Here is an 11,579-nt window from a genome sequence, read left to right on the forward strand (position 1 = left end):
CCCTTTTTACTTTCCTTTTTTATTATTCACCACATACAAAATGATGTAACTTTTCCTCTGATATTCATTTGGTATCACAACTTCTGAGGGTATCCTCAAAGTATTTACGTTTTCCTGAAGTCGGGCAGATCAGTCAAATATTCAAAATGTTGTGCTTTTACTTTGTTATTGTCATCGCTAGTAGTTTTTTTTTAAAGAAGGAAATAATCGTTTATATTTATTATAGCATTCTAAGTTTTGGTTATGTATTCTTAGCTGCTTTGAGCTTGTGTGAGGAAGTTAAACGGGTCATAATTGTCTCTAATATCTATTTTATATTGTTTGCTCCTTCAATCAACGGGATTTATTATTTCTGGTTACCAGTAGAAACACCAAACACACACAGATATCGCCTCTGGTGTCTGCAAGTCTCCAGCTGGAGATGAGTTAAGTTGAAGCAGCAGCCGGTTGTCTCGCCTCGGGGACACCGCCCCCTTGTGGTACAACCCGCACCTCACGTGGCAGATACACGTTAAATGTGTCAGGAGTGAGGAAACAATTCCATTTTCTCCTCTTCCATTCTCAGTGAGGCTCGAGAGACGTATTCATATGAATAGATGCTAAGAGCACATCGGTTGCCTCCACATGGCTCTCAACATGTGTTCGCCCAGCCCAGTGGTGAAGCAGAAATATCTGAAATATTCACAAAATGCAGCCGGCTGGTTTTTGTGAACAGGGTCACGGAACACACCATTCAGTTTCCAAGATGCTGTAAAGGCATGTATGTTATTTATTTAAACCTTTATACTAAATGTATCTTCATACAACGGTTAGCATGATATCTCATCTGGTTATTTAGTTGTTCATCGTGTGTTAACCTCCGAAAGTCCAGCAACAGGAGCGGTCAGTGTACCTAGGCAACGACATGCTACCTGGTTAGCTTCAGGGAAAGGTCGTGGTTCGGGTAAAGAAATGATACTACCAACAATGCCTTAGCGCTGCTGATGCCCCGCCCACTCCTCTCTACCTGCATCTGCCTGATGGATCATGGAGGTCTGGATCGTGGTCCATGCCGACTACCAACTGTCATTGTGTTGTTACTGTGTTTTAATTTGTGTATAATGATTCCTTCTGTTCACATGACATCTATTACACCTGTCCATCCTGGAGAGGGATCCTCCTCTGTTGCTCTCCTGAAGGTTTCTTCTCTTTTTCCCCAGTGAAAGGGTTGTTTGGTAGTTTTTCCTGATCCGATGTGAGGTCAAAGGTCAGGGATGTGTGTACAGATTGTAAAGCCCTCTGAGGCAAATATGTAATTTAACGCCACACACACCCACACCCACGTGTGTGCAAACTTTCCAAGACATGAATAGATGCTAGAGCATATGGTTTGCCTCCACATGGCTCTCAACATGGCGCTAACACTGTTCACACAGCCTCGTCGTGAAGCAGAAATATCTGAAATAGTCACAAAATGCAGCCGGCTGGTTGTGATCAGGGACTCGCTGAACACTGGGAGCATCTGAAGTGAACAACAGGTTTGTTAAGATGAAGGGAGGTCAGAAAAACACCTCGCAGGAAAGAGTCGATAAGCTGTCGGCCCTTCAGGACCGTCTCCTTGGCCTCTGGGGTTAACTGGGAGGTCATCAGTGTGTCTCCACTTTGTCTCGTTTCTCATCTTTATCTTAAACGAGCCGCGATCCAAGCTGACCAAATCCTCTGGGGTCACGCTGTTGCCGTCCAGGTGAACTTACTATGGACCGAGATTTCCCTAAATGTTTGGTCATGGAAATTTGGTTTAAAGTCCTGGAAAAGTTCTGGAAACCCATCAGTCAAAATGTGTATGAACCCTGTGTAGTGATGACATTTTTTATTTCAAAGTATTTCAATCAGTGCCCTATAAAGGGTTAATCCAAGAAGTTCTTGGCTAACTGCCACTGGATGGACATGGACTTTGCTGAGAGCAAATATGTACATATCTATGTCAACACGGCTTAAACTTTTGTACAGAGTTTAACTTCATGTGTATGTGATAAATAATCACCATGACTGTAATATCCTCGTGTACAATATTATTACTCTACTATATTGTGTGCTTTTGTGGATGTGAGCCGTTGACCTTTCGTCACATCACTTCCAAATAGACCATTTGCTACCGCTGGGAGGTCGACCTTGCATTGGGATATTTTAAAGCCCAACTATGTAGTTTTTCCCTTTTAGCGCCCCCTTCAGTTTTTGAGGTATTTAACGTTTACTTCAGTGTCGTAAATACCCAGTTACGATAGACGCAGCCTCGCAGACACTTGTATTGAGTTAGGATCATGTGTTGTCCTGTATTATAATTATTATTATTGTTATTATTTGTACGTGTCACGGGTTATAAAAGGTGACGAGGGGGAGGTGACGCAAGTTTTTTTTTGTTTGGAGCATGCTGACAGGCGGCGGACTCAGAACGGCAGCAATCCGGCGACTGTTTCTATTTTGGATTTATACCAACGGGCGGGATCACTAATACGAAGACTGCGCAGGAACACTGTGAACTGGGCCCAGCACCTACCGGACTAGGGTTAAGTTAGCGCGGGGATTGAACGCGGCGCCTCGCCACGTTTCCGCCTGGTCGGTCAGCTGTTTGCCGGCTTTTGGAAGTGCGCGTGCAGTCATTTACTTTTGTTTTGGGGGACTGCAAAGACTTTGGGGACTGTCGGGATCCGGGGATTATACTTCGTTTTGAGTGGGTTTGATTTTTTAGTGTATGTGTTCATTTTGGGGGCTTGCAGATGCATTGAATTTGATTTAATATAATAACATTTGGGTTTCCGCATATCGACTGTGTGTTTTTCTTTTACGACCATTTGAGCAGAGAGTTAACACCAGAATTCGTAGATCCGCCCATTCCCTTTTTGTTGTTGTTGCGTATTGTACCTTTTCTCCTTGATTGAGTTGCTAAGGGCGAATGAAACAACATAACCAAAAGAATGACAACATTTAGTTTAGATGAAATACCGATCGCGTTTTCAGCCTATATACGTTGTTTTCTAAATGTTTGAATGTGGAGTAGGTGTGATCGAATACAATATTGTTGACAACACCAAAAAGCTACATAAAAAAGCTACCCTTACCCTGCGAGCATGGAGTGGCACTTTATGACATTGCGTAATCACTGCCAGAAAGCAGGTCGAAGTACATCCGCCCCGGAGCGGGCGGCTCCAGAATCTTACATAGCGGAGTTATTTCCCCACAGACCCCCGATGGCAATAGCGGAGCCGCAAATGGCCATATTAAAAGTCATTGTAGCGGCACAATTTTTTTCAAGCTGTTATTTTAAGGTACAATTGTTACATAGTGTTGCTTTAAAGGCTCTTTTATCCGACAATGGCACAAAAACACCTCAAGGGAGCGTAAAAAAATATTTTGCAAACTTTTACGCCAATTCATTTGCCGTTTCCTTAGAAATCTTTTATGATGTGAATGTTCATGAATATACGTGCCATGTGTCCCTTCTGCTTTAAATAAATTTTGGCCCTCTTCATCATGCTTTATTGTACTCAAACACTCTCGATAAGCTACATATCTCAATGTGCATGTAATGTAAATGTAAAAATGGCACATTCCCCCCCCCCCCAGGGCTGGAAATAGTCCCCGTCCAGAGCCCACGCCCATGGCGCTCATTTCCTACTATAGAACCGCGGGGATCGCCCTCAGCCTTTCTTCCCCAGGAAGCTCCCGTTCCTCCTGGTGGTTTCCGGAGACACTGTTAGACGCTCCGGTGTCCCACAGCCCTCGAACAGACACAACCGACAACGGGCAGCACATCGATCTTCTGTCTGAGGAGCTGCTCCTCCCTTTCCTTTTCCTCCTCGTGTTCAATTGTACCCGTTTCTCTGTTCATCCTCCCTTCCCCTTCGCTGTGTTTCAGACGCTATAAATAACAGCAAATGATCTCGTGAGACTGAAACTCAAAGTTCACGTTTTACTCCGGTTGCGTTTTGTCAATACGACAAAAAATGTTGAAAGTACCCAAAAGATGTTGTTGAATCTGTGAGGCTGAAAGTGTGACGTGAGTCTTGAGGGAGGAACGAATATTCAATTCAATTCAGTTTATTTTGTATAGCCCACTATCACAAATGACACATTTTCCTCAGCGGGCTTTACAATCTGTACACATAGACATCCCTGACCTTTGACCTCACATCGGATCAGGAAAAACTAAAGAAATTAAAAAAAAACTTTCACAGGGAAAACATTGAAGAAACCTTCAACAGAGTTGGGTCCCTCTCCAGGATGGACAGGACCAATAGATGTCCTGTGTACAGAAGGAATCATTACAGAGTTACAACACATTCAATGAGTATGAAAGATTGTATAAATAGTAGGGCTGTGAAACGATTAAATTTTTAAATCAGGTTAATCACAGGTTTCTGTGGATTAATCATGATTAATCACATATTACCGATATTCTCGGTATATTTTGTGAGAACATAGAGATTTATGACAAAAGACGGATATATACATTTATACATTCTTCTATACAATGGTGCTGCAACTCAGCAGTTATTTAGCAGTTTTCTTCCATATGGAACATTAATACATCTTCATCTTAAACAGAATGTTTAACCCTCCTGTTACCTTTCGGGTCAATTTGACCCCATTCAATGTTTAATGTCGGTGTTCTTTGGGGTCAATTTGACCCCAGGCTGTTCACTGTGTCAAACATATAAGAAATATCAACTTTTTTATTTATTTAAAGGGCTATTTAGGTAGTCAACAAACAAACATAAAGTACCTCACACTTAAACTTGGGAAGCAATATTAATTCTAATAATTTTCTGGAGGTTTTAATTGCTGGGGTCAAATTGACCCGAGGGTAAAATATGTTAGTAAATGTAAAGGTAACAGGAGGGTTAAACAGAGCACTTTTCTCTTGTTTGTCAACCATTAACTCCACCATGATACAATCTAAAGGCCTCTAGTCTTCCTCTAGCAGCTGCTGAGGCAAACTGACTGTGTGGGTTTTCTTCATGAACTGGGCCGTGATGAAAGGGACGGCGGGGACACCGCTGCAAAGCTGAAACCTCACCGGCCCGGACGGACAGGTGGACAGATTGACAAGTGACTTTTTTTGCTCGGTCGATGCGCGCGCACGGAGCTCTGTGGCGCGCGAGGCGGAGATCGATAAGTGTTAACGCAACGCGAAGAGACAGAAATGACATGCTGCTGTGGAGATACGATCAACAACAGACGTTTAGTTTAATAAAAGAACAAAGACGTGCTCTAGAGAACATGTCAGGAGGCGGGCCAATCTTTTAATGTCATGCGATCTACCGACACTACGCGCGATCGACTGGCAGGTCGCGATCGACGTGTTGAGACCCTGATCTACAGGAAGTAAAAGTCGTAACAAGGTTTCCGGAGGTGAACCTGCGGAAGGATCATTACCGATGAACAGACCGTCTGCATGAGAGCGGACAGAGTTCAGATTGAAGTGGTGGATTGGAAGCTCATTTTGCAAGTGACTTTTTTCGTCCCGATGTGTGCGCACACGCCGGCATCCGAGCTCTGCGGCGTGCGAGACGGAGATCGGAGTCGTGTTAACGCGACACGTAGAGACAGAATGACATGCTGCTGGTTCGAGACGACCAACAACAGACGGATTGGAAGCTCATTCTGCGCATGCGTTAAATGCGTTAAAAAAAAAAAACTACTTAAACCTGTAATTGAATTAACTGAGTTAACGCGTTATTTTTCACAGCACTAATAAATAGTTTATAATATGGACCACGATCCAGACCTCCATGATCCATCACTATCAGACTCTCAGGGTTTATTAATCTGTAAAGAACCTCAGCGTTCTTTTTGATCAGGACTTGTCCTTTAACTGCATTTTTTCATCTAGCTAACATTTAAAAAATCAGGCACATCTTGTCTTAAAAAGATGCAGAAAAACTGGTTCTATTACTGTTAGACTAGATTACTGCGACTCCTTTTTATCATGCTACTCCTGCATTAGCTGCTCTGCACTGGCTCCCCGTAAAATCAATAATCACCTTTAAAATTCTTCTCTTTACCTACAAAGCCTTGATTGGTGATACTCCATCATATCTTAAGGAGCTTGTAGTACCATATTGCCCCACTAGAGAGCTGCGCTCACTAAATGTGGGGCTACTTGTAGTTCCTAGTCTTAAAAAGTTGGATGGGAGCCAGAGCCTTCAGTTATCAAGCTCCTCTTTTATGGAATCAGCTTCCACCTTCAGTCCGGGAGGCAACTGGCGAAAATGTACATCCATCGTAATCACTCGCGTCTGTACGCTGACTTTTATTATGGGATCTACTCGTGTGAAAAATGTGCAACGCTTTTGGTGTGAACACAGCTTTAGGGCCTTTGGCCCACAGTTGTAGAGCGATTGAATAAGAAGACCTTGACTGCAGATTAATTTGTCAGATATTAGATGTTCTGGTTTATTTAACATCAATAGAGCGACTATAATAATAACCACGCCCTGGTGACTGACGTTCCTCTCACTAAAGGACCACAATGCACCTGTTCAGAATGAAGCGTCGCTGACGTTAGCCAGAGGAAAGGGTGAGTTGGAAAATGACCTCGGGAGATTTCTTCCACCCAAAAACAGGGCGGCCCTTGTCAGGTGGGCTGCTGGTCTGCTGTGGATCTGGTCGACACACACACACACACACACACACACAGTGTCAGTCAGAGACGTGAACACAGAGTATAACAGATAAGTCACAGAGCTCCTGCAGATAAGCTCTGAGCCTCAGATAGAGATGATCTGCTGTCACTGGCTTCTGAGGCTCCTCGGGCCGATAGCTCCCTCTCTCTGCGTCTGGAGAATGTTCCTCCAGGGCACGCGCACACACACACACACACACACACTCGCACGCACAAATACGCACACGGACACAAACACACACACACAGATACACACACACATACACGCAAGCAGAGACACGCACACACATACAGACACACACGCATGCACGAACAGACACACACACTCACGCGCACACACACACATACAAACAGACGTACACACAGACATAGACACGCATGCACACACACAGACACACACACATACAAACACAGACACACAGACAGTCAGACACACACAGACACACGCATGCCCGCACGCACACACACACACACAGCAACCTTCCACGTCACCTCCTTCCTCCCTTTTAACCTTTGACCTCTTCGTCCACCCCGTCCTTTACGGAGGCTGTGCATGTGAGCCGAAGCTAAGGAGGGGTCGAAGCAGAGGAGAGAGCAGATCCTCCCTACACACACACACACAAACACACACACACACACACACTACTCCAGATGCAGTTCCACTTGGTACCAGGCTGCTGATAGCGAGGTGTGGAGTGTTCTGCGTACGATCATTACTCTCATGTCAGGCCTCTCCTCCCACACGTGCAGAGGAGAAAACATCGGAGGGCCTGATCAAGGATTTTAAATTCCCACTTCAGCCTTTTAGATATCGCACGGAGAGAGAACCAAAGGGCAGTGTTCTCGTGTTCATGTGTTCACACAACAGGGTGGGGACACTGTGTTTACACACAGCCATGACAGTTTGCCCTGGTTGGTGATGGAGGTGGAATTTGACGTGAATAACTGGCTGAAACGCCACGTCGCTTTGACGCCACTGTGCAAAACCTCCTGGTTAAATATTTGTATTTGAATTGCCCAATAGTTGCAACAATCACAAACAATATTTGGAAATTTGGGATGACAATTTCTATGAAGACACGCCTACAGTTCATAGTGATAGTTTATACATTTATGCTTCATGGCTACGCTCACAAACACACATAATGCTCTCGGATGCACTAGATCGTAGTCATGAAACGTTTCTAAAACTGTAATTTATTAGTAGTCCAATGCTCTTGACTAGCTGTTAACTAGACTGAAGGCTTTATAACAAATGATGACTAACTCAGGACTCCGAGTATGCTTTTATGATTCATAATTTAAAGGAATCTATGGCGCATCATAAGTGACATTTATGCATATCATGGGGGTGATACAAAACAAGCAATTTTACTTAATGCAGGAAATAAAAGGTTCATTTTGACCAAACTGGACTAACCAAGACGGGTTTGCTGAGTTTTCTTTTCTTTTCTGCTTCAACAGAGAGGATTTTAGTCATATAAAACAGCGGTCCCCTACCCTTTTTGAGCCACGGACCGGTTCCGTGTCAGAAATTATTTTCACGGACCGGCAATATAAATGACGTAATAAATATGACGTCATACAATTATACGAAGGGCATAAAGTGCCAAAACTACAACTCATCATTACGCCGAATTAGTGTGAGCCGTGCTTGTTTACCTGCAACGAGCCGCTGATGGAGACGGCGACACAGACGTTTGGTCCGCTGCTCCTAACCGAGTTCTGGTCGCTGTCATTAGAACAGGCAGAGTTGTTGTGTGAAATGTCCCTTAAGGCCACCGTCATTTGCATCTCGAACAAAAAAATTCTTGCTCGGACGGGCTCGATTCACCGGGTGGGTTTGTTTACAAATGGGTTGCAGGTCTATTCTTTTGCAGTCGGGTCTTTTGTGGTTGGAGTACCGCTCAAACTCTTTTAAAAGCCTCTTCCACCCGGGCAACGTCTGAAACATGTAGAATATTCCGCTGTTCACTCGCCCACACAGCAGCGACTTCATCGGCCAACTTGAAAACAGTTGTCATTTCCCTGAAGTGACAGAATTCATTGAGCAGGTTGAATCCGTTTTAAGATTCTTTGTCACTGAAATGTGCCGCCAGCAGAGGGTTCGGCGCGTGAGACTCGCCTGCAGCGATAAACCCGAACTTTAAGACTCCTGAACGTGGCTCAGACGTACACACGGGTGGATCCGCTCCTTTTTCAAAATAATATATTTTTCCGATTGATTAAAAAAAAAAAATGTAAAACTTTATTTATTCACTTTTTTTCCGCGGCCCGGTTCCAACCAAGCCGCGGACCGGTATCGGGCCGCGGCCCGGGGGTTGGGGACCCCTGATATAAAACACACATTCATTTGGGTTCACTGGGACTCGTCAACTCTTTACAACGAGACAAGAACACTTTCACTCATTGCACAGACCGTTAACCACAGCAAACCCCTCAGAGCTGATAACGAGAAAATGCACGGAATAATGGGGGTGGGGGGGGGGGATTATACTCTTATCTGTGTGTGATTGGTATTCTCTAGATAATTTCAGAAAAACTGTGATGATCTGTGAGAGAGCAGCGAGGTGGGAGGTTTGAGGGGAACCACATGGGGAGAATGGAGATGCGTCAGGGGGATGCCATGTCAGATGAGGGGGGGGGGGAGGGGGTGCGGAGACCCAGAAGGTGCTGAGGAGTGGGGAGTTGAAGGGGGGGGGGGGGGTACAAGGAATAATACACTCTCACATTCCTGACATGCCCGCCTTATTGTAGAGGACTAATGAGTTGAGGGGCGGGGGGGGGGGGGGGGATGGCTGAGGACAACACCAACGGAGTGCCGGCCGGCTCCAGGCTGAGCTCACGGCTCAGGAATCCCAAACTCCGGACATGAGAGGGCCTGGCTTGGTGCCAGCTGGTTTTCTATCAGCACTCACGAGTATACATGTACATCGGTGTGACCCGTGCTGGGCTGGTGTGAAGAGTCAGACATTCTTTACACACATTATTGGTCAATGTGTGTGTGCAATAAACTTGAGAGGAAATGCAAAGAATTTAAAGAATAGCTCAAATACGGCGACCTTCGGTTCTGCCGAGTGAAGTGTCAAAAAACGTAACTTTACTGGAGCTGCTTAACGCTCCACTATGTGGATCACCCGCTGTCTCAAACAGTCTCACAACACGATAAACGCCCTGACCGCTAAGCGTTGAGCCGGAAGTCAATGAAACCGATGTTCAAATGACATGAAAACGACATGTGATACAAACTGAGGATGCGGGGAGAGGGCGAGATATGAAAGTTCATTTTTATTATGTGCTTTTCTTTTTGAGAGCAAAGACTTTGGATTTGCAGAAACAAATTCTAGTTTCATCAGCAAAACTAAGAATTAATTTACATACAAACGAGAAATTAGCTCTCAAAAACGTTTTGTTTGCGTAATGAAGACACAAATCTACCTTCATGGCGAGAAGGGTGTTGCGCTGGAATTGAACCCGTAGGCCAGGCCTATTCAACTAGCGGCCCGCGGGCCGGATGCGGCCCGTTTGAGTTTAAATCTGGCCCGCAAGACTGCCTGCAAATCACTATAGCTTGGTAAGAAAAAATAAAACTGACGGACACGCCTCTTTTATACATTGAGACATCTAACCCAGAGCCATCGAGTTTCACTGTTGCCTCAACCAAACCCCCCCCCCCCCCCCTCCCCGTCAACAATCCTTCTCGGCTCGCGCGCGACTCTCACTAGCACCCTCCCGTCAACAATCCTTCTCGGCTCGCGTGCGACTCTCACTAGCACCCCCCCCCGTCAACAATCCTTCTCGCACAGGTGAGCATCGGGTGCTGATTTGATCAATATTCTGTGCGGCCCTCACACGCCCCGTGATTTTCTTATTCGGCCCACTTGCTACTGAAGTTGAATAGCCCTGCCGTAGGCGATGCACCTGTATGGTATGTGACTTCTACAAACCCACCCTCTGCAAAAATTAAAGGAAAACAAAACAACATTTTCCTTTGTTCCATCACAATCAAGAAGAGGCGTAAAACCTAAGAAAACAATAAGCAAACACGTGTTTCTTCTGTGGCTTTCAGATACTAAACACTCGTACTTCCCGCCGTGGCAAACGCCAACGAGCATCTCCTCGGACACAGAGGAGTTGTGATCAGCAGTCTGTGAAGAGCAGAGGGTCCACATCAAAGTGAAGAACATCCTTCCTGCTGATGACAAAGGACACACATCGAGTGACATTCAGGAAGCTGCGTGACACATCCTTCCCTCTCATCCCACCCCGGCTGTCACCCTCTCACTGATCTTGGATCCAGCTGGCCTGACTGGGTGCATGCTTCAGGCCACACGGAGGTGACGGAGGGTGAAATCTGTGAGTCCGACACGACATTCCTCCGACCGGCTGCCGGCAGTCACACTCCGAGTGTTCATCATCGAACTGTGCAAACGCAGCTGATAGACCTCCTTCACCTCCACACCAGCCCAGGACCAGCTGGACCAGGACCAGCTGATCGGAACCTGTGTTCAAAATAATCAGACAGCTCCTTCTCATCGCGTCCACAAAATGATGGCGCCATGAAGAGTGCAGACGTTCATTTCCTCTCGCTTCATTGAACGCCCTCCTGCGGTCTCAGCTTCAAAGACTTGCTCGGGCTGAGGAGAACATTACAGTTTGAGTACGCTCACCTTATTGGAGGTCACTTTGAGTTTCACAGCAATCTCCTGGGTGAAAGTCCTGTGTTTGTTCATGCTGTTCTCACACACTGTATTTAGCACTATGAGTGCATTAGGGAGGGAAAGAAGCATCAGTTACACTCGCTGTCGTACTCTTCCACTCTGCCTTATTGTCCTCTTCCACCTCTTTCATATCCATACCAGCGCCCCTGAACCTCACACTCCTTCCTGTCTGCAGCATCTTCTCCTGAGCTCCT

The 11,579-nt window shown here is 45.6% G+C and overlaps 1 long non-coding RNA gene across 1 annotated transcript; it reads right to left on the reverse strand.

Moving 5' to 3' along the window:
* Window positions 1-4,122: 4,122 nt before the first annotated feature.
* LOC130200708 (uncharacterized) lies at window positions 4,123-8,892 on the reverse strand. Its single transcript, XR_008833062.1, has 3 exons — window positions 8,327-8,892; window positions 6,518-6,644; window positions 4,123-4,282 (listed from the first exon to the last, which is right to left on the reverse strand). It is a non-coding gene; the product is annotated as an uncharacterized LOC130200708 (long non-coding RNA).
* Window positions 8,893-11,579: the final 2,687 nt, after the last annotated feature.

This window comes from Pseudoliparis swirei, chromosome 10, assembly GCF_029220125.1.
Source record: "Pseudoliparis swirei isolate HS2019 ecotype Mariana Trench chromosome 10, NWPU_hadal_v1, whole genome shotgun sequence".
Taxonomy (NCBI): Eukaryota; Metazoa; Chordata; class Actinopteri; order Perciformes; family Liparidae; genus Pseudoliparis; species Pseudoliparis swirei.